This window comes from Myotis yumanensis, unplaced genomic scaffold (assembly GCF_028538775.1).
Source record: "Myotis yumanensis isolate MYYU_CA2020_CCGP unplaced genomic scaffold, mMyoYum1.0.hap1 SCAF_13, whole genome shotgun sequence".
Taxonomy (NCBI): Eukaryota; Metazoa; Chordata; class Mammalia; order Chiroptera; family Vespertilionidae; genus Myotis; species Myotis yumanensis.
In genome coordinates, this window is record NW_027223764.1 from 51437920 (window position 1) to 51463288 (window position 25369).

Sequence of the window (25369 nt, forward strand, 5' to 3'; positions counted from 1 at the left end):
GTAGATGACATGGTTTTTAACTAGTACTGCTTCTCATGCCATTTTCTCTTGTTCTGTAACAGAATTTAGGTCCAACAGTGGGCCCGATTGCAAGATAGACTTAAATTCTCAGAAGGAGCTAAGACTCTCGATTGCATGTGAAATTTGGTGATTTTTAAGACACTCTGAATGCCAAAAAGTACTATTGAGAGACCAATACAGTCTAAAGGCAATCGCCTGCCTGTCCGGCGCAGTAGGATTGTAGTGAGAGGCAAACGGAAGGGAGGGAAGAAGGGACAGTGGAGAAAAATGTCTGTCTTTCTTTCAAGAATCCAGATGTAAGGAGTCCAGACTGCATTAATTTCCCCATGGGTTATTTTTATACTTTTCATAAAAGGCCTTCAATTCATGTTAATTGAGTGAATAAAGGGATATATTTTAAGCAATTTTAATAATATTTTAAGGAGTGGTTAGTATGGATAAGAAAGGGGCCAATACTAAACCTGACAAGCTCAGGGGAGGCCTTCTTGGCAGCCTTACAAACTCAGAGACTTAAAGTAACCGCATAGGATGATCTGAAATTAATTCTTTCTAATTGAAAGCTGTTCATGGCCATAGTCATGTCCTACTGTTGTTGTCATAATTAGCTAGTTAATATTAATAATAAGAAACGAGCAAAGGGGAGGCCAGATATTATAAGCGTGGTCACCTGGGCACCTGGAACTGAAATGGGCAGGAACCTACAGCTTCACACCCAAGGGAATCACAGTGTTACCAGTGGATGTGGGGGGTTCTTGTCCCTACCTGTTGCTTCTGGGAGTAGAATTCTTGCAATATTCCTGAGAAAAGGATTTTTCTGAGACTCATGCAGGAGAATACAGTATTGTAGAAAGCTTTATTCCTGTGTAATAAAACCCCTGAGTTTCCAAGGTTTCCTTTCTCTCAGTCCTGGTATGGAAAAAATCCCATTTTGCAGTCAGCAGGGCTAAAATCGAGCCGATGTTCAGAATTTCTGTTCCGTATTTGTGCACTTCATTCCAGCATCAGACTAGCTTAGCTTGTGTTCCCAACTGCAGTTCATTAGTCCATTGCATGTGGGGTCCGCATGACCACATGGCTAAGGAGGAAACACAGGTGAAAGCAAGGAGCAGGTACAAGAGAGCCCCATGAGCCAAGAGCCAAGGGAGAGAAATCCTTTGTTTATGGAATTGTGTATTCACGAATTTTTGAAGGCTTGCACTGGTCCTGACCAACCATCTCTGTCCTCAGGTTTGACTGACAGGCAAGTACCTTCTCTTTGTCACCCCGACTTTACTGGGGATGTGCCTATTTCTCCTTTGTTGGACACCTTCCCCCTAGTGATCTGCAGGGGATGGACTGGTGTTCCCTGGGGAGTGTGATACAGCAGCTAAATGGCAAGCCTATCATGTCTGGCCTCCCATATTGCTCCTTTTCTATTATTAATAACGATCTAATTACAACACTGTCAGCAGCATTGTCCCTCCCAAGGGATTAACACCCCTTCCTTCCATCCTCCCATACTGGACTGTTGAGGGGGGAAGGGGGGGATCACCACAGGTATAGTAGAGGTGCTTGCCTGTAAGTCTAGCCTGGGGAACAATGGATTAACTAGGGATGGCCCCTATCAGAAACACACCAAATCTTGGAAAGTTAAAATCCCCAGACCAAGGATCTTTGTCTCTCTTGTTCTTGCTCACTCTTGTTCACTCTTGCTCTCTCTCTTGCTCCATGACCCAAACTGACCTGTGCTTGCCTGTTCTCTCTCCATAACCATGTGGCCTTAATCAGCCAAATGGCCCATGGCCCTGCAGACCCCACACATAATGGACTGCAGCGGGGAACAGAAGCTAACATGGTCAGATGGACTGTACTTTAATATGGAGAAGAAACCATGGGCAGTGGCCTTTCTTCTGGCCCTGCTGAAGAAAACATTGGACTTCTTGCATGGCTGATGGTGGGGACAAACAGAGATGGGACCTTTAAAGGGAGCCCCCTTAATTTTACATTATCAATAAAGCTTTTCACAAAACCCAGTCCTCCTGTGGGGACCTCAGGAAATTCTTTTCCTCAAGAACTCCACTTCCGCCAATAACACTATGCCAGCATTTTTCCCTGAGGAAGGTCAATCATTATCTTAACCGAGACTGTCTTTTATCTGTTGACATACCTTTGGGGATATACAAGTAATTTCCTTTTCTCTGGACCCTTGAAAGCACAGCCACACACCAAAGCAGAAAATACTGGTACAAATCCCTCATTGTTATTATTAGCATATTAATAGTTAACTGTTAACTATCCTATACTCACCTACGTAAAAGAAGTGTGTGTCTATCATTTTACTTTTTATCCAATCCCAGAGATTGCCCCACTTTCCTTTCTCTGGCTTCCCTAGTCTACCACTAATGAATTTTATGTAACCCCCTTATACCTCCTCCTTTTTTTTAATGTATAAAATGAGTTGCAGCCCTGGCTGGTGTTGCTCAGTGGTTAGAGGGTTGTAGTTTGATTCTCAGTCAAGGGCATATACCTGGGTTGCAGGTTTGATCCCCTGTCCCAGTCATCAGCCTCAGTTGGGGTGTATGGGGGAGACAACCAATTCATGTGTCTCTTTCACATCTCTCTCTCTCTCTCTCTCTCTCTCGCTCTCTCTCTCTCTTCTCTTCTCTTCTCTTCTCTTCCCTTTTCTTCTTCTTCTTCTTCTTCTTCTTCTTCTTCTTCTTCTTCTTCTCTCTCTCTCTCTCTCTCTCTCTCTCTCTCTCTCTCTCTCTCTCCTTCCTTCAGTCTCCCACTCTCTAAAAATCAATGAAAGAAGTGAAAACAATATCCTCTGGTGAGGCTTAACAAAATAAATGAATAAAATAAGCTCCAAAACCACCATTCTCTGGAGTCTTTTCTCAATCTGATGAGATTTTGCTTCCTGGCAATTGTCAGTTTTGCTCAAATAAACACTTAAAAAAATTTTAACAAGTTTGGATGTTTCTTATGGTGACGTTAACAAGCATTTATAAATTTTGAGAAAAAGTCAATCAGAATTCTAATTTTTCCTATGTAGACTATCTAACAAAAAGAAATCACTGTGGGATTTTTTTCTATAACTCGTCATGGAAAGCAGGGTATTCACATGGAATGAGTACTTTGGAGTTAGGTAAACCCAAGTTGAAACCTCAGCCCTATGACATGCTAACTCCATGATCTTACATACACAGTAAATTCCCTTCACCTCCATTTCCATAGTTTGCATACGTTTTTGATCAAAAGCAGGCCCTTACTCAGTAATGATCAGATATTCCCCCTTCCCTGGTTGTGCCTAAGACACAGCATTTATTTTATGTTTTTAAATAGGGTTTTATAGATTTTTTTTTAAGAGAGAGGAGGGAGAGGGAGAGAGAAACATGGATGAGAGGGAAATATGGAAGGGCTCCCTCCTGCGTGCGCCCTTCTAGCCTGAGAAGACCAAGTCTGTGATCTGGGTGAGTGCCTTGACCAGGAATTGAACCAGCAACCTCTTGGTACAGGGACGATGCTCAACCAACTGAGCCATCCTGACCGAGGCAAGACATAGCCTTTAACAGACAACAAACTTCAGTCACCCCCTCTTCGGAAGAGCTTTGTTATTTAATCGTTGTCCACATGCCCCAGTGCTCTAGGTGCTGCACCAGATGGGAATGCGGCCGTTTAAAATGATTCCAACTGTGGCTTATTTACAGTCTCAATTATTTTGGTCATGGATGGGGAGTGGAATGCTCTGAGGGAATAGAGGATGATAATAGGTATGCTCCATTATGGCTTATCATTTTAAAGCCATAATCGTCCTCTGTTTTTTATGTGACTTAACATTTCTAAATTTGATCATTTCATTTTTTGTGTTAGAATCCATAGTTTTACTGGAGAGCTTAAGAGAGCTATGACATGTAAATTGAATTTGTTCATGTGATAGGCTAAGTATGTGTTTGAGGAATCAGAACTGTGAATTCACAAATTAAGTAGGCGTCCTTATTGTATCTATCACACAAACTTTCATTACACAGACTAAACAAAGATGATTCCAAGAAAGGCCCGTGCAGCAGGCTAAATGGTGAAATAACTTGCTTGATGTTAATTTAATTAAGTGCCTTGTGGGATGATGGGAAATCTTCCTCTTGTGACATTAGAGAGAAAGGATGCATTCAGAGCCTGCTTTCACCCAGGCTGCGTGTGAGGCAGGCATGTATGTGTCACCTCATCTAACAGTTGCAACTAACTTAGAGGAGAGGGGTCTGATCTACATGATTTGCGAGGAAACTGTAGCTGGAGTGTGACACGCCCTTCTCCAGGCCACACAGCTCCTTTGTCGTAGGTCCAGGAATTAAAGCTGATGTATTCACACCATTGACAACATCAGGCTTCTGAGCACAATACATATCATATGTAGGGAATTAGAAGGAAAGGCAGCTGTGGATGAGAAGATGAGAACTGTGAAAATTGTGCCTGCAAAAGGGATCCCCAGGAAACTAATTATATAATGGAAGTTGAAAGCTAGAGGCTGGGCCTGCTGCTCTCACGGGGATCATTCCAGAGCTCAGGCCTCGCCTGTGTCTTACGGAATTAACGTAGTCCAGGATGAAAGGGAGCCCCCTGTACCATGGGTTAATTTCTGACAAAAGCATCATCTGCTGTTGAACAAAAACCCCAGTGTTTGATTTCTCAGAACAATTGCTCTCTTTGTCACTTAATTTTACTTTTCATATAAAACGGAAAATCAATCCATCCCAGGACCTCTGCATGTTCTTGAAGTTATGCTACACTTTGTGCTGCCAACGTACTTGTCAGATGTTAGGATAAATCACCCTGCTTGGGGCGGGGTCATTAACAGGACATTTCTGCTTTGCTTCTGCATTTCTGATTTCTTCTCCCAAAGCACCTGGTGCTCAGTCTGTGCAGACTAACTTTAAACTCAGGACCCCAATGACAATTTAAAACATACACTCTTTTTTTGTTAGTTACAAAATAGGCATTATTGTGAACCATGGTAATGAACAAACACATATATGCTTATATATAAAAGACAAATAGAAGCCGTTATATATGTTTTTAAGAAATATGTAGTCACAAATCATGGGTTAGGAGGATTTTGATGAAAGTGATACTAGAGCAAGATTTTTCTTGCTGAAGTACATGAGATGGTTTCTGGAGGGATAAGTTTGGGGATTTATCAAATCAGCTAGAAGCTTTGGCAATAACAGTAGCAGGAGGTGGGTGTAAACCAGTGGGAGGTGCTGGGGAGGAGAAGACAGGGATGGCTAAGAGAAGAAAAATTAGAAAGAAAAAAAATGGGCCTACAAAATAGATGTAATCACATAGTGACATTGAAGCTTGAATTGCTTAAAGGGTGGGCAGGAAGATACACCAGTTTGGGATTTTTGTCTCTGAATTCACAAAAGCTGTGTACTCTGAAAGCGATTTGGGCATTTAAAGAGCTTTATTTCTGGTTCTGTGTTGAACATTTTTATCCTACAATCATTTTCTTCCAGTGGGATAAGATTATAGCCTTTAGCTAATGGTTTTCTCTCAGTTATGCTCTCTGCATTTATAAGCATTAATTTTGCTGAACTGATATAGTGATGTTCAAAATAACATTTGGCATAGTATTTTAGTCTGACCACTCAGATGTAACCTGTAATCTTTTCTTCTTATACTGCATATATACATTCATGCACACAATACATACTTATATCTGTTTTCCAGGCTTTGCCTAAAATTGTACAAATTTCCTTCGTAAGTAGCCAAGGTGTATAATTTACCTTCCCTCCCCCAAAAGAAATGATATATCCCATATATTCCAATAAGAAATGTAAAGATGAATATTATCCACAAACCTAGCATATGTAACACCAAACAGTCTGTTGAACAAAGGTGGCCCAACTGTAGTAACTGTTATTATTTTGAAAGTGGGGATTGGATTAAAAATCTAGTTTAAGGTTAAAGTTGATTGGAAATGCTAATGATTTGCCTATAAGGAGTAAGAGAATAAGAGTGTCAAATGGACCTAGAGTTGCTTTTGTTTTGTTTCTTCCTAGACAACTGGGTGAATCATTCTCCCAGGTGTCATGGCTGCCAGTCAGCCAAAATGGGATGTCACACAGGCATTGGGTACATAAGTATAGAACTCAGGGAAAAGTAAGGGACTAGAGATAAACTGAGAGCTTTCGTATGGACATGTTTTGTAAAGCTAGGCATATGGATGAACTCACCAAGGGAGTGTGTGTAGAAGAGCGAAGGAAGAAGAACTGAACTTTGAGTTTATGCCAGCTTGGGACCTCAGGAAGTAGAGGATCCAACAATAGAGACAGGGAAGGCGCAGCCAATGAGCCATGAGAAAAATCAGGAAATGATGATGCCCTCATTGCCAAGGGAGGGAAATGGCTCAAGAACAAAGGAGTGATCAATCATGACAGATTCTATGGAGCAGTCAGGTAAATGAGAACTGAGAATTGCACGCTGGACACCTGACAAGAACGGCATCCACAACTGACATAAGAGCCTGATTGGAATGGGTACAGGAGAGAGGAGCTGGGGGAGTGGGCCAGGTGTACTGGCAACTCTTGGGAAGGATTTTGCCTCAGCCTCTCACTGGATCAGGAGGGGAGATAGATACTTCCTTACTGAGGAAGTTAAGCTAGTTGGGTTGGTGGTGAGTGGTTAAGCAAAGTTGTTCAGCAATTAACTGAGAATGAGGTGGGTTGAGCATATGGGAAGATAGGAAAAAGGTATGAAACAGTAATCCTAGTGAGAGAGTAAATTAACCAGAAAAATGCTGGGCTGAGAACTCAGTTGAGGGCTGTGTTTATAAATTGAAAGTAAGAGTCTTCAGCGCAGTTGCTCATTTTCACGTACATCTTGTTCAGTCTTAAAGTATGGAAGTGACTTTATGTATGGGGGTGACAGCGATTTGTTTAAAACCAACTTGGCATTTTGACACCAGAGCAGGACTGGAAAAGGATATTGAAGTGGATTCATTTAAAGCATAATAATGATGGACAATGAACTCTAAATCAGCAAAGAAGGAGTGCGAGCACAGGAAGATTGTAGGCAATGCTAATGTGATATGGTCAGAGGCCAAGGATTGAGTAAGGTAGCAATGAGGATATTAGAGTAAGAGGTCTTGTTACTACAAGGTAGTAACTAGTTACTAGACTGTAATGGAGTTTGGGAAGTGATATAGTAATTGGTAATGCTAGGAACTGAGGTATGAATATTTAAGATGTAGGACATGAAAATTGGAGAGGAGTCGGTTAACAAACTGAGAAATAGTTACGGGGGTTGGATAATCTACATGCATACTGATATCACCAATAATGATGATAATTTATTTCATGAATTAATTTCAGGTATAAGTATCATTGGTGAGTGGGGGAGGCTATCTGAAGATTGTAAATAACAGAAGTAAGAAGGAGTCATTGGAGGTAAAGTTTTCGTTTTAGGGCATGGGAAGAAAAGCACTCTGGAAGTGGCCCTCTCTGAACTCCATGATGAGTGGTACATGATGTAGGAGTACTCGGGGGAAAATAAGGCAAAACATCATTTGATAAGGCTTTAGAGAAAAGTTCCCAGGGGGTGGTTGATTTTCTGTTCTAGGAAAGGAAGGGCTTACTCATAACACCAGAGTGTTTGGGGAATCTGGAAGATATAGGAGTCTGAGTCCCATTAGGGGATATTCAGAACCATATATGCATGATGGTCCTGGTGAATATAGTTGTCCTAGGACACTTGGGCTTCCTGCCAGGAATGAGGAAAGCAGAGGGTTTAATGGGATTGGGTCTATTGTTCTCTTCCTTGTGGTGGTACAAGGATGGGAGGGGGATAATATTTCTAAGTGTAACCCTGTTAGGGTAATGATCTCTTAGTCATTTGTTAAAGGTGAGGCAGAGATTGTTGGAGGATGGGATGGGCAGTAACTTATTTTAACAGAAGCACATGGACACATGGAGCTCATTGACTTACATGGGGCCTAGAGCATTCACAGTTCTTCAGTGGGCCTACATTTGACCCCCCTTTGAACTACAGTTGAATCATTCGAGCATGTTGACGATTTTGGAGGACCAGCCTAAATAAATGGTCAGGGTCAGGACTGAGATTCTGATCTCTAATTAGTGGAGAGTTATTACTTGCCCATCAATGGAAGTACCTTCTTTTATAAGACTGATCTGGTATGTACAAATCACTCCTTGCAAATGGGATCACTTGGGATAATTGAGGATTTAGTACAAGTTTCCACAACTGTGGCAGGAAGACGGCCCCAGCTGGGTGAGGCAAGCAGGGGAGGGAGTTGTGCCAAGAACCTGGTATATCAGAGCTTGGCTCTGCCGGCAGTGAGCACACAGGAGCTAAGCTCAAGTGATACAGTGTCCCCACAAAGAGCTAGAGAAAGAAGCACGGCCTGGCTGGTGTGGCTCAGTGGTTGACCTATGAACCAGGAGTTCAGAGTTTGATTCCCAGTCAGGGCACATGCCCGGGTTGCAGGCTCAAACCCCAGTGGGGGGCTTGCAGGAGGCAGCCAATCAATGATTCTCTCACATCATTGATGTTTCTATCTCTCTCCCTCTCCCTTCCTCTCTGAAGTCCATAAAAACATTAAGAGAGGGAGGGAAGGAGGGAGGGAGGGAGGGAGGGAGGGAAGGAGGGAGGGAGAGAGAGGGAGAGAGTGAGAGGGGGAGAAGCACGGGAAGGTGGATATCTCATTTTCAAGCAGTGGTAAAGGCAGATATGCTAAGCCCACGGATAGCAGGTTACAGGACCTGAAACCTTGTATTTCTCCTTAGTCCTGAACCTGATTTTATCTTAGGAACTTACTGTTCATATTGATTCTGTACTGGGGTTTAGGGGAATGGTTCTTTAAGCTGGCTGCAGAATAGAATCACCTGGAACATAATAAATATCCAGGTTTAATTCCAGAACAATTAAATCAGAATATCTGGGGTCTTGGCATCAGTCATTTTCAAAAGTTTCCCAGATAATTCTTATGTGATAACTCTGGTAAGAGCTATATTCTCGGGCTCTTCTCTGCCCAAGCTCTTTGGTTTAACAAAGAGGTTGGCTGCTGCAGGCCTTTGACACTTAACTCCTTTCTAGAACTCTGTGGTTTTTTCTCAGTGACATAGTTTCTGCAGACTGACCATCACATAGACACAGACACACAATTGTACACATGCACACATGCACACACACAGACATGCAATTGTGTCCTTCCCTGAACAAATAACCTATAGATTCAATACAATTCCTATCAAAATACAAATGGCATATTTCATAGAACTAGAAAAAAATGTTCCAAAAATTTGTATGCCTCAGCAATCTTGAGAAAGAAGAACAGAGTTGGAAGAATCATGCTGCCTGATATCAAACTATACTATAAGGCCATAGTAATCAAAACAGCATGGCACTGGCATAAAAACAGACATATAGGCCAATGGAACAGAATAGAGAACCCAGAAATAAACTCACATCTTTATGTTCAATTAATGTTTGACAAAGGAGGCAAGAACACACAATGGGGTAAAAATAGTGTATTTAATAAATGGTGTTGGGAAAACTGAACAGATACTTGCAAAAGCTGAAACTAGACCACCTTCTTACACCATTCACAAGAATAAACTCAAAGTGGATTAAAGACTTAAATGATAGACTCAAAGCCATAAAACTCCTAGAAGAAAACATAGGCAGTAAAATCTCAAACATTTCTCATAGTAATATTTTTTTGATATGTCTCCTTGGGCAAAGGAAACAAAAGAAAAAACAAACAAATGAGACTACATCAAACTAAAAAGGTTTTGCACAGCAAAGGAAATAAGCAACAAAATAAAAAGACAATTTACTGAATGGAAGAACATATTCACCAAAGATACATCTGATGGGGGAGGGGAGTGTTAATATCTAAATTCTATTTAAAAAAAACTTGTACAACCTAACACCTAAAAAAAACAAATGATCCAATTAAAAAATGGGCAAAAGACCTGAATAGACACTTCTCCAAAGAGGACACACAGATGTCTAATAGACATATGAAGAGATGCTTAGTGCTACTAATCATCAGGGAAATGCAAATTAAAACCACAAGGAGGTATCACCTTGCACCTGTCAGAATGGCTATCACCAATAAATCAACAAAAAAATAGTGTTGGCGAGGATGTGGAGAAAATGGAACCCCTGTGCACTGTTGGTGGAAATGCAGACTGGTGCAGCCACTGTGGAAAACAGTATGGAGTTTCCTCAAAAAATTAAAAATGGAACTGCTTTATAACCCAGCAATTCCTTCTGGAAATTTATCAGAAGAAACCAGAAACTCTGATTTAAAAGAATATATGCAGCTCTATGTTCATTGCAAGATTATAATAGCTAAGGTTTGGAAGCAGGCCAAGTGTCTATCAGTGGATGAGTGGAGGAAAATGCTGTGGTCCAGTTACACGGTGGAATAATACTCAGCTGTAAAAAGAAGGAAATCTTAAGTTTTGCGACACCACAGATGCACCTAAAAGGTATTATGCTAAGTGATATAAGCCAGTCAAAGAAAGAAAAATACCATATGATTTCACTTCTTTGTGGCATATAATGAACAAAATGAAGAAAATAGAAACAGATTCATAGATACAGATAACAGACTAACAACTATCATGGGGTGGGGTATCTTGGGGAGGGTCTATGTGAAATAGGTAAATGGATTAAGAAAAAAAAAACTTATATCCAGAGACATCAGTATGGTGATTACCAGAGGAAAGGGGAGTAGAGACAGAAAAAAGAGATAAAGGGAGGATGAATGGTGATGGAAGACTAGACTTTGAGGGGTGAACACACAATGCAATATACAGATGAGAAAGTATTGAATTGTACACTTGAAACCTATATATTTTATTAACCAATGCAACCCCAATAAATTCAATGAAAGTATTTTTTAAAATGAAAAACAAAAAGTTTGTGACTTAGCGAGACCCAATCCAGGCGTAGTCCTGCAGCTAAGGGGGTTCGCAGAGAGCTGGAGCTGGCTGGACCCACCCTTGCAGGACCTGAGGTGTGTAGACTGGGGCCCTGCAAGGCAAACCCCACATGCAGGCAGCGTCCTTGCAGCTCCTCCTGCTCTGGCTGCCTTCCTCACGCTGCAGACACAGTCCTCATAGCTGAGGAAACCGCAGATGGAGTGGCTATTGTTGGTGCTTGTCAATTCAGACATACACCAGGATTTGCCCAGCATTTCAGTCTTCACCACTGACGCGTGAGTTTAAGTGAATTATTTCTGAGCTGGATGAGGTCTTTAAGTTTGTATTCTAAGGGAAGCCTAGCAAGTCAGCTCTGCACAGCGAGGGTGGGTGTGTAGAGGATGACCCACATCTCTGCGGACAGAAGGTGAGTTCTCTTGCTATTGTCAGAGTGGGCAGCACATCCTCCCACAGAAAGACATCTGAGATGACACTACCGGGAGGGACACTTGTCTCCTGAGAAGTGTTTGAGAGATGTAACAGCAGATCGGCTGCAAGCTCAGGGCAAAGGGCAGCACGCGTTCTACTTACAGTTGCTGCATTTGGAGCAAAGATGTGTTGACAGCCAAATCCATGACACAGTATCAGTCCGTTCTGTTTGTGTTGTGTGTTAATGGCTATTCTAAAGGGAACCAATTTTGAAGGAATTCTCCCCACTACTCACTGCTTTCTCCCTGAGCTCATGGGATGGAGAATGAAAGGTGGATATGAAACCAATCCCCTTCTCCATTCAATCTCTGTAGTAACACCTGTGAGGACCATCGTTTTACATGGTACTGCTATCATTCTGTTTTTAGATGAGGAACCCGAGACTGGGAAACACCTTGCTCATGTCATTGCTTTTATCAGATAGCACATAGGACTCCGAGGCCAGAGTGGCTGGTTGGGAGCTTCCCTGTTTCCTTCTGACCCTGGATCCTGCCACAAGAGGAGCTGTTCTCGCCCTGGTGAAACCTGTGACCTTACATTTCAAAGACATCCCTCCCCACACCCCTCCATTCTGAAATACTTGTGTTCCCTTCCAGAGTACCACTATGTGAAAATCACTTATGGTGACTCTATTGTCCTTTCCTTTATAGATTTTATCAGGCTCCCTTTCCTAGATTCTAGTTATATTACCTAAACAATAGGTCCCAGGCATATTGAGCAAATGAAAAATTATATTACAAGGATGTGTCAGTTTTAATCTCAGAGTATACATTCCCCCTTTTCCACATTTTAGAGTCATTGACCTAAAGACCCTAAAAAGCTAAGAAACTTAGTTATGTTTTCATTTCTTTTCTATCTAGCAAAGTTAGACTACTGGAACCACGGGCTGATTTTAGTGTTTCTTTTGAGTGGTGGGATGAGAAATGAGAACTGTCAATTCTATACTCAGACCTTCTCGGAGGAAGATGACCAGTGTCATTTTCAGGGATGACCCTGCTTTACATTTCTTGTGAATGGCACTCCTGTGGTCATACAACCAGTAGCCCTTCGTGCATTTACACACCTTTTTTGCCCTGCTGTCACCATCTCCCTATCGATTCTTAGCCTTCACTGCTAAACTTCTCATAAGAATTGTCCATATTTGCCATTAATATTTCCTTCAATGCACCTTCATGACAATCCTTAAAAAAATTCTCTCTCTCTACATTGTTGATACTATTTTCTCTAAGAAATTCAGTGAATAAATCCACAAGTTCAATAATCTTTTCTTGGATTGACTTTGGTGCTAGTCACTGTTTTATCAGCTCTTTCTAGAAATTATCTTCTCCCTTAATTTTTCAGTTTCACTTTAGCCTGTAATAGGAGGTGAGATCTAAGGGCGTGCAGGAAGAGCAAACATTGTTCTTCCCTTGGGCCTTTTCAGCACACCCACTATGTGCATACACAGCTCATCTTTATCTATCCAGCCTCCCTCTCTCAGGCCCTGGCCTTTCACACCCACTGCTTACTCACTGATCATCCTCGGCTGAACAGGGAGGATGGCGAGCTCATGGTCTCCTCTCAAAAACTGTTTCTAGCCCTGACCGGTTTGGCTCAGTGGATAGAGTGCTGGCCTGCAGACTGAAGGGTCCCAGGTTCGATTCCGATCAAGGGCATGTACCTTGGCTGTGGGGGGTGTGCAGGAGACAGCTGATCGTTGTTTCTCTCTCATCGATGTTTCTAACTCTTTATCCCTCACCCTTCCTCTCTGTAAAAAATGAATAAAATATATTTTTTAAAAAACTGTTTCTACGTTCAACTCTCTATTTGAAGTCTGTCTAGACTCTGTCATCCAGGCATCACACCTCAGCTGAAGTCAGCTGTAAAATGTAGATAGTGGTCAATGGTGGCCATAAATTTGCAACTAATGGGTGTATCAAATGAACATGCTGTACATCTTAAACTTACACATGCTATGTATTAATTATCTATAATAATAAATGCATAATATGCTAATTAGACCAGACAGCCGAACAACCTTCCAGACGACCTTTTGGATGAAGCTGGGGCTGCGATGGTTGAGGCAAGCCTCCGCGGCTGCCAGGGCTGAGCCCCTTGCACGAATTCCGTACATCGGGCCTCTAGTATCTCAATAAATCTGGGAAGAAAATAAGAAGAAAAAAAATATGTACAGCCCTAGCTGGTTTGGCTCAGTGGATAGAGCCTCAGCCTGTGGACTGAAAGGGCCCCAGGTTGGATTCCAGTCAAGGGCACATGCCTGGGTTGCAGGCTTGACCCCGAGTAGGGGGCATGCAGGAGGCATCCAATCAATGATTCTCTCTCATCATTGATGTTTCTCTCTCTCTCTCCCTCTCCTTCTTCTCTGAAATCAATAAAACTATATTAAAGCAGATGTATAGTGCTTTAGTACATTGCTTCTCTAACTTAAGTGAGATCCGAACCAGATGTATGAAAGCCCTTGGTACACGGGTCCCACTCTTGGAGTTTCTGACCCAGCAGGTCTGTGGTGGGGCCTGAGAATTGGCATTTCTAAGGGGTCTCAGGTTCTGCTGCTGCTGCTGTAGGCCCTGGGTTAGTACATGAGTCTGCAGCCAGATTGCTTCAAAGTCAATCATTTCTCAATCACATGCCGTATGCCTGGAGAACGTACCTGCTCTGTAAAGTGGGGTTACTCCTTAGAATTGCTGCAAAATATTGTTAATACTGTAAGTAAAACGCCTAGTTTTGATCAGACTCTTAAAAACCTGTTAGCTACGATTCCTCTCCCTTTCCCTCACTCTCTGTGGCTGATCCCTTCCTATGTCCTGAAACACCTGGGCTTCGGGCACATGCTTTGTCTCTTCATTATGGCCATGGCTGGGATCCAGTGAACAATCACTTTGTCGTTTTCCTGACTCCAGCCTTCACCGCTTATCTGACTGGGACTGTCTCTGTGTCTCCATGGCTGCCTCACTAAGCTCTACCCTTTGGCAGATTCTACCTTAATCTCTTTAGGACCACCATTCCAAATAGCCGTTCTTGCTCAGCGGGCACATTTTCAGTATATCAACAGGAGAGGTAGGACCTTCTTTGGCACGCACTACTCTACACACAGCAGCGATGACACAAAGTCTGTGTTTTCCTAAAAACAGCTCTTTCCTTTCCTGATTCTCTGCTGTCTTCTAGAATGTTCACTCATCTTGAAATGCCCTTTCCCTCATTATCACAAAGCTGAATCTGATTCATTCTTCCAAGATGGGTTAACTTTGTATCTCCCCATCCACAGGTTTCACTTCTCATGACAATGCTGGCTGATGGGTGGTGGCTTCTTAGGGAGATTACAAGGATTCTGAGACCCAGAGTGACCTGGGTTCAATCAGAAATGGGGTCATGATCGGTGAGCGAGGCCTGCCATGGGCCCAGGTTAGTGCATGGAAGCATCTGCACTGTGCATTGCCTTCCCAGCCAGGCAGCGTACTTCACACTGCACATGTCAAAACATTTTTCCAAATTCACAAATCAATAGCAAACCCTGAAATATCAATTTTAGCTTAGTTCCGATTATGATAGGCAATTTTCCCTTCTTCATTCCACATGGAAACCCAAGCTTGCTTGAGAGAATGATACTGCCAGGCGGAAAATCAGGACAGGAGTGCAAACATGCTTCTCCGTGTTCACTTGAGAAAGTAACGTCTGGATCAGGGGAATGGGCTGGTTTGCACGGAGGGCTGCAAGCTTGTGGGTTTGTCCCAAGGGACCAGGGGAGAGGCTGAGGGGGGATTCTCTCACGTGACCAAGAACAACACAGGGTCTTGAAGGGATCTGCTCATAGAAGACCCTGCACCTGGATAACGTGGTGGAATATATGCAAGACACTTAAGTTATACTTACATCCCAGGTCCACCACCTACCAGCTGTGCAGTTGAACAGCTAATTAACCTTTCTGGCCTTCAATTTTACTTAAAAAACACACACAAAAACAGGGGTCGCTATGCTTCCTCTGAGGACTATTGTAGAAATTAAAGCAAAACGTGTGCATTGAAGACTGTGTACAGTATTTTGCTCAGTAAATGGTAGCGGTTCTTATGAAATTTATGGAAAAGCAATCAAGGAAATCCCTTTAACGCTATTAAAACCCCTTCGCCTCTTGTCCCTGGCCTCTATTCTCACTATTAAGCATGTAAGATGATAAAATGACCTCTTGGCTCAATGTTACATAGCACCATGGCTACTAACTAATTAGCTCTAATTGATTGGAGTCATATAAGCAATGCTGCTGATATATTGTTGTTCCCCACCAACCAGCCCGCACTGGTGCTGTGAGGACGGAGCCTCAGTGCTCTATTGCAGTTACTGCATCCCACGTAAAAGAGGAGTCCTGCGGATGTTAATCAGAACTTAGTACCTTTCTCAGGACAGTTATTCTCTTAGATTAACATAGTTTATACTGCAGGTATTTGGGGTTATTTTATTCCTTTCCAGACAATGTTATTAAATGCTTTGAAATACATGTCATTTAGAAATGCAGTGATTTGTTCATTCAGTAAATATTTTGGGCATTTTCTGGGGCCAAGGTCTGTTCTAGGTACCAGAGCCACAATAGTGTACAAAGGAGGAAAAGCCGCCAATCCCGTGGAAGTGATCTTCTGGGAATGGAAGTTAAACCATCAACAGCTGAGCGAGCAAGCAAACAACCCTGCTGTACTTTCAGGTGTTGCCATTTCCTACAAAGAAAGTAAGGTGATAAAGCGGAGGCGATCAGGGTGAGGTGTGAGTGACCATTTTTGGATTGTGGGACAAGCTGTGACCACATTTGAACTCATATTCGAATGATAATGAAGAATGAAGCACATACAAATATGGGTTCCAGGTCCTCTAAGTGGAGAGAAAAGCAAGTAATTCAACTCACCCGAGGACAGAAAGAAGGGTCCAGCGGTGGGGGCCCAGTGCTTGGAAGAATGTTGGGAATAGATGCTGGTGAGCTGGCAGGGCCATTGTGGAGGCTGCTGCAGGGGGGCGAGGAGGGAATTCATTTGCTGCAATGCGAAGCAGATGGACCATTATAAAAATGGTCCTGAGAAAAGGACCTCATTTTGTATGTCCTTTTGAACATTGAATGCATGTAGATCTAACCGTCTAACGGATTGGGTGGTTTAAACTACAGTGGGGCCTTGATTTACGAGTTTAATTCGGTCCAAGACTGAGCTCGTTAAGGACCTCGTTAATTCAAATTATTCTATCAACTCAATGCAAAAAATCAGCCAAGAGACAGCTGGTATCTCAAAAAACTCGTTAGTCAGGACACTCGTAAGTGTCCTGAAGAATCACTTGTGATTTATCTGCTTTCTAGATTCAGATTTTTGTTGTTTAAAAAACAAAACACAGGATTTACCTTCTATTTTTTTGTTTTTTAAATTCCAAATCCTTTGAGTTGGCTTTTAATGTATCCTTTTATCCTGACAATCATTTTCACATGGCCTTGATCTGCTACATTCTTCATTTCTTTCTTTCTCTCCCTCAATGTTATGCTGTGTCCTCTTTCTGTGTCTGTCTTTTGTGAAGCTTAGAAGAAATTAACAGAGTTTTGGATACAATGCCTCTGTTGTCCTTGGGTTACCTTGCTTTTCCTTTAGAAGGTCTGCTATGCCTCTAACACTGTTGCCTGGTTAAAGTTATGAGTTGTTGGGGTGTTTGGGGAGAGGGTGTAGGGTCTGCATGTATCATTTGGTAAAAATTCTAATGGTTTCACCTTTGCCTCTTGCCCACCCCCCTCCCCGTTTTTAAATTGGAGTTGTCTTTTAATTTCTTTCAAAGACTCTGCAATTCTCTTTTATTTCAAATAGATGTTTCCCACTCTGGAGCAATGTTCCATCCTTCATCACATGGTTATAGCTCTGTATTTTATGCAATTATATATTACTCTTCATTGTTTGAACTTGTTACAGCTTTATGTTGACCTTTTGATCTCCATCTACACACATTACAGGCATTTACTGCTCTCTGCTCTGCTGCTTACTCATAGTCTAGAACAGCAGTTCTCAACCTGTGGGTCGCCAACCTGTGGGTCGCGGCCCCTTGGTGGGTAGAATGACCCTTTCATAGGGGTCGCCTAAGACCATCGGAAAACACATATATAATTACATATTGTTTTTGTGATTAATCACTATGCTTTCATTATGTTCAATTTGTAACAATGAAAATACATCCTGCATACCAGATATTTACATTATGATTCATAACAGTAGCAATATTACAGTTATGAAGTAGCAACGAAAATAATTTTATGGTTAGGGGTCACCACAACCTGAGGAACTGTATTAAAGGGTCGCGGCATTAGGAAGGTTGAGAACCACTGGTCTAGAACCTTTCCCCAACTAGAGGAATTCTTGTACAGAGCAGACACTGGTGTCGAGTCAGCCATGCTAGGAAAGTGCAGGAATGGTGTTTTATGCTCACCTTGGGCCTTCCTTCTCAAAGCTGTAGTTCAATTATTTATCACTTTTAAGATGTAAATTATTCTTATGTTCCTCAAGTTTTGAAAATGTCTGCTTTTAATTTTAAAATGAATGTGATTCAATTTTATTAATTAAAAACCACAGAAGTTTAATGGGCCCTTTGAAATTGCATTCATTTGAAGAAAATGTGCCACACAATATTTAATGAGCTTTTGAAATCTCTAACATGCATATAGCATATAAAAATGTATTTGAAACATTTATAATATATAGTTTCTTTTACAAAATACTATTTTTCATGTAAATTCACTGGGTGAACTTTGAAAGGATAACAGTGATTAAGAAAAGCATTAAATAGAAGGTAATCCAAAAGTGGAAGGGACTCAATTCATAAAATCCCAGGCAGAGAAAGAAGCACACACTTTATTCTTTCCTGTGAAAGAACAGAAGTGATTCCCGCTCATTCTGTCACCCCCTCATAGAATAAAATTTGTTGGTGATAAAAATGAGCCAGACATGCCTGAAACAATCATTTTTCACTTCCCACCAGTATCACTCACCATGAAATATATATGATTGATGCAAAAAAAACTCAAACCTAAGGGTTTATTCAGAAGAATAAAGCGGTGAGATTAGTGCAACTTCCTTGCAAACCAAAATATCCATTTGTGACGGTGTGGCTTTTCACTTCCTATGATGATAGTGATTTCAGAAAGGATGGAAAAGAATCAATCTAATCAGAGATGGCATGGCAATTTTAAAATTAAAAATATATGTAATTTCTGAAATGTTGTCAATGAATATAAAATAGCCATCAAGAATAATGAAAAGAGGACACTAGTAAATTGTTTGCAATCATGTGTTCAGATGTTAGTTTAACAAAATAAAATGGCAAAGTGTCTAGGAAATTCTCTTTCTAAGATCAGAGAAGCTTGTTTTACCAAAAGTTTAAAGCTGATGGAAGGTTGGATAAAATAAAAAATAAAAATCCACTACTATTTTCTCCAAGTCTGAATTCTTATTTTAAAGGAAGAAGTACCCATCATATTTAGAATTATTATCAGTTTTTATTAACACCTTTCTTCTTAATATTTTAGCTTCAAGCACTTTAAAGAACAAAAATGAATTAAAATAACTATTACATACCTTAACTAATAAAGAATTTAAAGATAAAAAATAACTATTACATATTTACATTTGTTTTTTTCGCTAAGGACAAGAATACTAGTATGAGTATGATGAGAAAAGATAGGTTACAGAGGGAGACTCATTTAAAAATTAAGAAATATTTTACCCCTACGATTCCTTTAGAAACACTTTCTAAAGTATTCTAGTATAAAGCCCTTGACACTACTAGTATCAGAGAACTACAAACAAGCCTAACCTGGTAATTAGTAAAACTGGTAAAAGCTAAAATTTAACTCTCTGTTTATTTTATTGTATTGTTTGTGAGCCATAGCCGTAAGCATTGCATAGCTTATTTTTATCTTCCCATCAATCCTATATTGCAATTTTCAATTATTACTCATTGATCAGATAAGACAGAAGAAACCTCTTGCTGAAAGCAGCCCACTAGAAACCACGCCCACACGAAGCCACGCCCACCTAACTCCAGACCAGGGCTTTGCACTTAGGCTGGCCTCTGCACTTCATTCTAGTTTTCTTGCCCTACAAGGTCATTCCTCCATGGGATATTTCCTCTGGCTCCATCTAGACCAGTGGTTCTCAACCTTGGCTACACATTAGAATCACCTGGGAACCTTTTTAAAATCCTGATTTCCGGGCTTCATCCTCCGGAAATTCTGTTTCTTTGTTACTAATGTTGTGGCCCCACCCCATAACAAAGAAACAGAATTCAGGAGGATGAGGCCCAGAAATCAATTTTTAAAAGATTCCCAGGTGATTCTAATGTGCAGCCAAGGTTGAGAACCACTGATCTAGACTGTCATGACATTTCTGGAAGATTGGTGTTTCGTTCTCTTTTAACAGGAAAGCCTTTAACTGATTCAGATGGAAAACCTCCACTTCATCTAACTCATATTCCATCCCATTGTGTCTGAACTTTTTCAGTTGACTAATTCAAGAAATATCTGAACAACCACCTGCCAGGCTAGAGGAGGCTGGGTAGACCAAATGATTTTTAATATACCTTTCAGCTGTATTACTCTTTGACAGAAAATATACATTGAAATGTTTTATTTAAATAAAAACATAGCTTACTAATATGTTTAAAATTAATTAAATATTTAAAAAATAAAATTAAAGTTTCAGTGTTCCACTATAATTATGAATCCAACCCCCCAGAGATAACAATTGTCAATGTTTCTTTTAATGGTTTAAAAACTACACATGTATATCTATTCCTTAATTTAACGTCGTTAATTAATGTAAGTTACGTGTGTGCTCAAACTACCATCTTCTATTGGAATTCACTGATTATCTCCTGCCAAAATTTTCCCAGAATTGATATGTGCGTAGGGTTAGGGAACTTTTCAAAAGTTCACCTTAGAACTCAGCTGCACAGACTGACATTTCAACAGAAGACAGGGTCTATCTGATTTTCATTTTATTTGTAGGATATTGAAAGGCAAATTTCCCAGAGCCGTGAGGCACTGACATGACCTGAAAGGCTGGGCTGTTTGTAACCGGAGTCTAGTTTTCCTTCAGGCAGCGGCCAGTGAAGGATGCTCAGGGCTGGACTGGTGACTTTCAGCAGAGACATGATGGCAGGCTGTCTGGAGTCTGAGCTGTCTTTTTCAGAAGCTTGGTAGGGAATTATTTTTAAACAGAAGTGCTAACTCTTACAAGTATGTCTAAGTACCAACCTCTTTATGTTTTTCTGTTGGGGTCCAGCCCCAGGAGGTCCAGGGGTTCCCAAAGGTGTGGACGGATTTCTTGTATCCAAAATGCTGCATCACTACATCCAAAGCCTCCGGCCCCTCTGGCTTCCTGGGTAACAGCTGTCCCTATTTTATGTATTGGTAACAGAAGTAATTGGGCAATTCTCTGGTTGGGCTGAATCTGTATAGTTGTGGTGGGTGGGGAAAGTAAAATCTGTATTTCTCCTGTGTAGTCTGCATCAACAACTCCCGGGATGACTAAGATCCCCTGTAACGAGGTGGAGCTCCGTCCTAATATTAAACCTACAGTTCCCTCAGGCAGTGGCCCGGACACATCTAAGGACTCCCAGAGGGCAGGTCCAACTCCGGAGGCCGACAGGCCCTTCAATGGGAAGGCAAGTAAAAGCTCAGCTTGCCCCCCAGGCCGAGGAGTTCCCCATCTGTGCCGGTGAGAGTGGTTTTGGAGATTTTTTCCCCTTGCACTCTTCTTCCCTTTGTTTCCACCTGTTTCATTTCCGATGCTTCTCCATCTTCTCCAAGGTCTTGCTGGAATCAGCTGGACTCCGGTCCCCAGGATTCATGTAGGATTTCTCTATGATGACCAAGGCCTCTTTTATGTAGTTCTGCATAGCAGACACGGCGGCACAGATGGCCTGGCTGCCAAACCCGTGGGTCATCAGGCTGAAGTGAGACAGGCAGTTCTGAATGTTCGCCTCTAAGACCGGGGCCGGCCGGTTGTTCCCATTGGGTGTTCGGTCTTGGTTGAGGAGGTCCTTGAATTCTTGACACACTTGCTGTGCGGCCAGCAGCATGTTCTTCCTCGTTGCCATCTCATTCCGTCCTCCGAGATGAGGTCCAGTTAAGTACTCGGCCACCCGCTTACTAGGAAACTCAGCTTCACAGACATACGCGAAGTCCCGAGCCAAGTGAACGGCCTCCCCTTCTACTAAGGACGTCAGGAGGGTGACGCGTGCAGCCTTCCGTCTGCCGGCTGGAAGCTTCAGCCCAATCTTGTCCAGCTTCTCCCGCAAGGACCGAACTCCATTTTTAGACTTGGCTCTTCTGAGAACACCTCCCAGTAATGAGGCATTTAAGTACTCCGACAGGGACAATCGCCTCTGGACTTCGGCAACTGTCACTTTGTATTTCGACATGGAGCCCAGGAGGGACAATCTTCCGGGGACGGAGCAGAAGACCTCACTGGAGTTCATCACAGCCCCCACCAGCTCCTTCTGACAGGGGAGACTCAAGGCATTCTTGGTCATTGAAATGGGACCTCTGCGAATCCCAGTCTGATCATGCAGAAGCAGGGGCTGCTCATCCACCTTCTGCACCTCGTGCATCGGTTCCCCCATGTCATGAGGGCCCAGGTTCTCCGCCCGTCCCGCTGCGTCCAGGGCGTGCGCGTGGGGCAGCAGCAGGTCTGAGCGGCGGAAGCCATCCCGGCGGGCGCTCATAGCGCTGCAGTCCAGCCCTGAGGGATGGGGTAGCAGGCTGGCCGGGCGCCCGTGGTGCGAGGGCAAGCCAGCAGCCTCCTGGCTCTGGCGGCCGGGCCAGGCCTGTGGCTGACTGCCAGCTGGCGCCGGCTGGTGCAGGGGGTTGATGGCAGCGTTCGCTTCTTCCCGATGCGAGTAGGGGTCTGCTCACTGGGAATAAATCAGCGGCTGGTAGGGAGGTGGAAAGTAGGGTGGTGGCTGGTTTTCAGAAACTCTGGTATTAGAGAGGGGCGGCTTGGGGCTATAGAGATGTTGCCCTTCCGAGGAGAGGTGGGGGAGGCGTGGATTCCCATTGCTGCTCCCGTCCTCGGGATCCTGGTGTGGCGTGCCCTCGAAGCCCTGCGGTGAACCTCTGGGCGCTCCGCCGCCCGAGGCTCTCCAAAGCGCGAAGTCCGAGTTCCAGGCCCCGGAGGAAGGTGGCATGCAGCGCCCTTGGTGCAGGGCACTCTCACTCACCTGCTCACACATGTTCTAGTGGACTGTTCGGTCGCCAGATGTTGGGGTCCAGCCCCAGCAGGTCCAGAGGTTCCCAAAGGTGTGGACGGAGTCGGTGAGGAAGGAAAGACACAGAGACAGCGTTCAGTTGATCAGCATAGCCAGGTTCTCCAGCCAGGTTCTGTCTTTATTGTCCTGTTACATCTGTATTTATACCAGTTGATTTTAATCCTATCCATTCTATTCCAGAGTTTAGGGCGTTTGTTAATCTAGTTCTGTTGAGTTTAATCCTATCAATTCTATTCCAAAGGTTAGGGCGTTTGTTAATCTAGTTCTGTTGAATTTAATCCTGTCTAGGTTAACCTCTGTGTTCTATTATAAGGGCTATTCCAAGGTCACTGCTCTACTGATAAGCTACAAGGAAGTGACTGAAGGAGATTATCCTACCCAGTAAAGGTTATGTCCTCCCAGCCTTGCTGTTTGCCTTCCCTGGGACAGCCTTGTGTCAGTGGGTCTCCAGAGGTATAGGCTTTGGTGCTTTCCCTGGAGGGCAGATCCCTGGGGATGTGGGCCCAACAAGTCCCAAATTTATTGCCAAAAGTCTTAGTCCAAGTTCTTCATAAGTAGTGCATATTTCTGTAACACTAGGGGGTTTTACTGATTTATTCTCTTCCTTAGTCCTGTTAATCCCTAACTCCAGGAAAAAATCCTCACCTGGTGAAACAACCTTTCTCGGAGAGGTGACCTTGGTTAAAACACATAGCTCTAAGAAGGGGAGCAAACATATTAAGAACAGTATGCCATATATGCCAGGTCCTTGAAACATATTCTGTGCAGATGTTTCTTCCCTGCAGTGACTGTGTCAAGCATCTAGGATGGACTGGCTTCGGGCATTTTTCCAATATAAAGGCCATGTTTCAAAAATCTCAAAAGATATAATTGTATCTTGTTCATTGTATATGAAGAGGAAGTGACTTTAGGAAATAGAATTTAAATGAGCTAGACAGGATTGTGCTTCAACACTGAATTAAGGAACAACATCAGCGCTCATTCCCCCTGCGATGCTCCGATCACATATGTCCCGGAAGAGACAACAGTCACCTTGCATGCAATGTTATCAAGGCTTTAATATGAAAATATTTTGTAAAAGTAAGTAAAGAGATGCAACAATCCTCTGAGAACTGAATATTTTTATGTATACTATGCTTAGAACCCAGTTTTAACTAAGATGATGACCTGTTTAATTACTGGAAACAATAGGCTCATTTTATGCATCCAGAATTCACTTTCCAAAATATGTAACAGGGCAAAATATTATCTACACTAATAAAAGAGAAACATGGTAATTGGCATACGACCGCTACCCTTCCCATTGGCTAATCAGCGTATCCTTATGCAAATTAACTGTCAGCCAAGATGGCGGCCGGCAGCCAGGCAGCTGGAAGCTAACAGGAGGCTTGCTTGCTGTGGACTCCAACGTTCCCCGCCGGCCTCTGAGCTTCAGTTGGAAACATAGTAACATTTACAGAAGATAAACAAAACTCCAGAAAGCTCCTGTCAGTCAGCCGGGATCTCAGAGCTGGAGTCGCAACATTGTTTCGAATACAGAAAACAAAGGCCAGAAACCTGCTTTCAGCCGAGCCTCAGAGAGAAAGCTGGCTCTCAGCTCCAGTGACAGCCATAGAAGGTAAATAAATGCCAGAATAAAAAAAAAAAAAGAAAAAAAGGAGAGGTTTGGAGCTTCAGTTGCCCACCAGCCTGAAAACAGCCCTCAGCCCCTGACCCAGACTGGCCAGGCACCCCAGTGGGGATCCCCACCCTGAAGCAACAAGATGGCGGCTAATTTGCATACTGAAGGCAGGCGGCAGCAGGCAAGGCTGTCTGCGGTCTGGGACCCGGATCTGTGACCCTGCCGGGCGGGATCAGCGGAGCCGCGAGGCCTCCCAGCACTGGGATCAGCGTGACAGGGGGCAGCGCCCAAACCCCCTGATTGCCCTGCGGCTCTGTGTGTGACAGGGGGCAGCGCCCCAACCCCCCCACGGGCCCTGCTCTATGTGAGACGGGGTAGAGCCATACCTCCCCATCGGCCCTGCCCTGAGTGTGACAGGGTGTGGCGCCTCAACTACCCCCCCCTCCCACAGGCCCTGCTCTGTATGTGACAGGGGGCGGTGCCCCAGCTCCCCTATTGGCCCTACTCTGTGCATGACAAGGGGGGAGCTCCTCAACCCCCTGACTGGCCCTGCTCTGTGTGTGACAGGGGGCGGTGCCCCAGCTCCCCTATTGGCCCTACTCTGTGCATGACAAGGGGGGAGCTCCTCAACCCCCTGACTGGCCCTGCTCTGTGTGTGACAGGGGGCAGCTCCCCAACCCCCTGATCAGCCCTGCTCTGTGCATGACAGGGGGGAGCTCCCAAAACCCCTGATTGACCCTGCTCTGTGCATGACAAGGGGGAGCTCCCCAAACCCCTGATGGGTCCTGCTCTGTGTGTGACAGGGTGCGGTGCCCCAACTCCCCTATTGGCCCTACTCTGTGAGTGACAGGGGGCAGCGCCCCAACCCCCTGATCGGCCCTGCTCTGTGCGTGGCAGGGGGTGGCGCCGCAACTTCCCTATCGACCCTGCCTTGAGTGTGACAGAGGGCGGTGCCCCACCCCCCCTCAATTGGCCCTACCCTGAGCGTGACTAGGGGTGGCATCACAACCTCCCCATCTGCCCTGCTCTGTGCATGACA

General features: G+C 43.4%; 1 protein-coding gene and 1 pseudogene across 4 annotated transcripts in view; one reads left to right on the top strand and one right to left on the bottom strand.

The window, feature by feature from the left end:
• The window catches only part of NRG3 (neuregulin 3), a 1067761-nt gene that overhangs the window by 372226 nt on the left and 670166 nt on the right, over positions 1 to 25369 (top strand). The gene's annotated exons all lie outside the window — the stretch shown is intronic.
• Positions 21219 to 22673, bottom strand: LOC139021595 (transcription factor AP-2 gamma pseudogene; annotated as a pseudogene).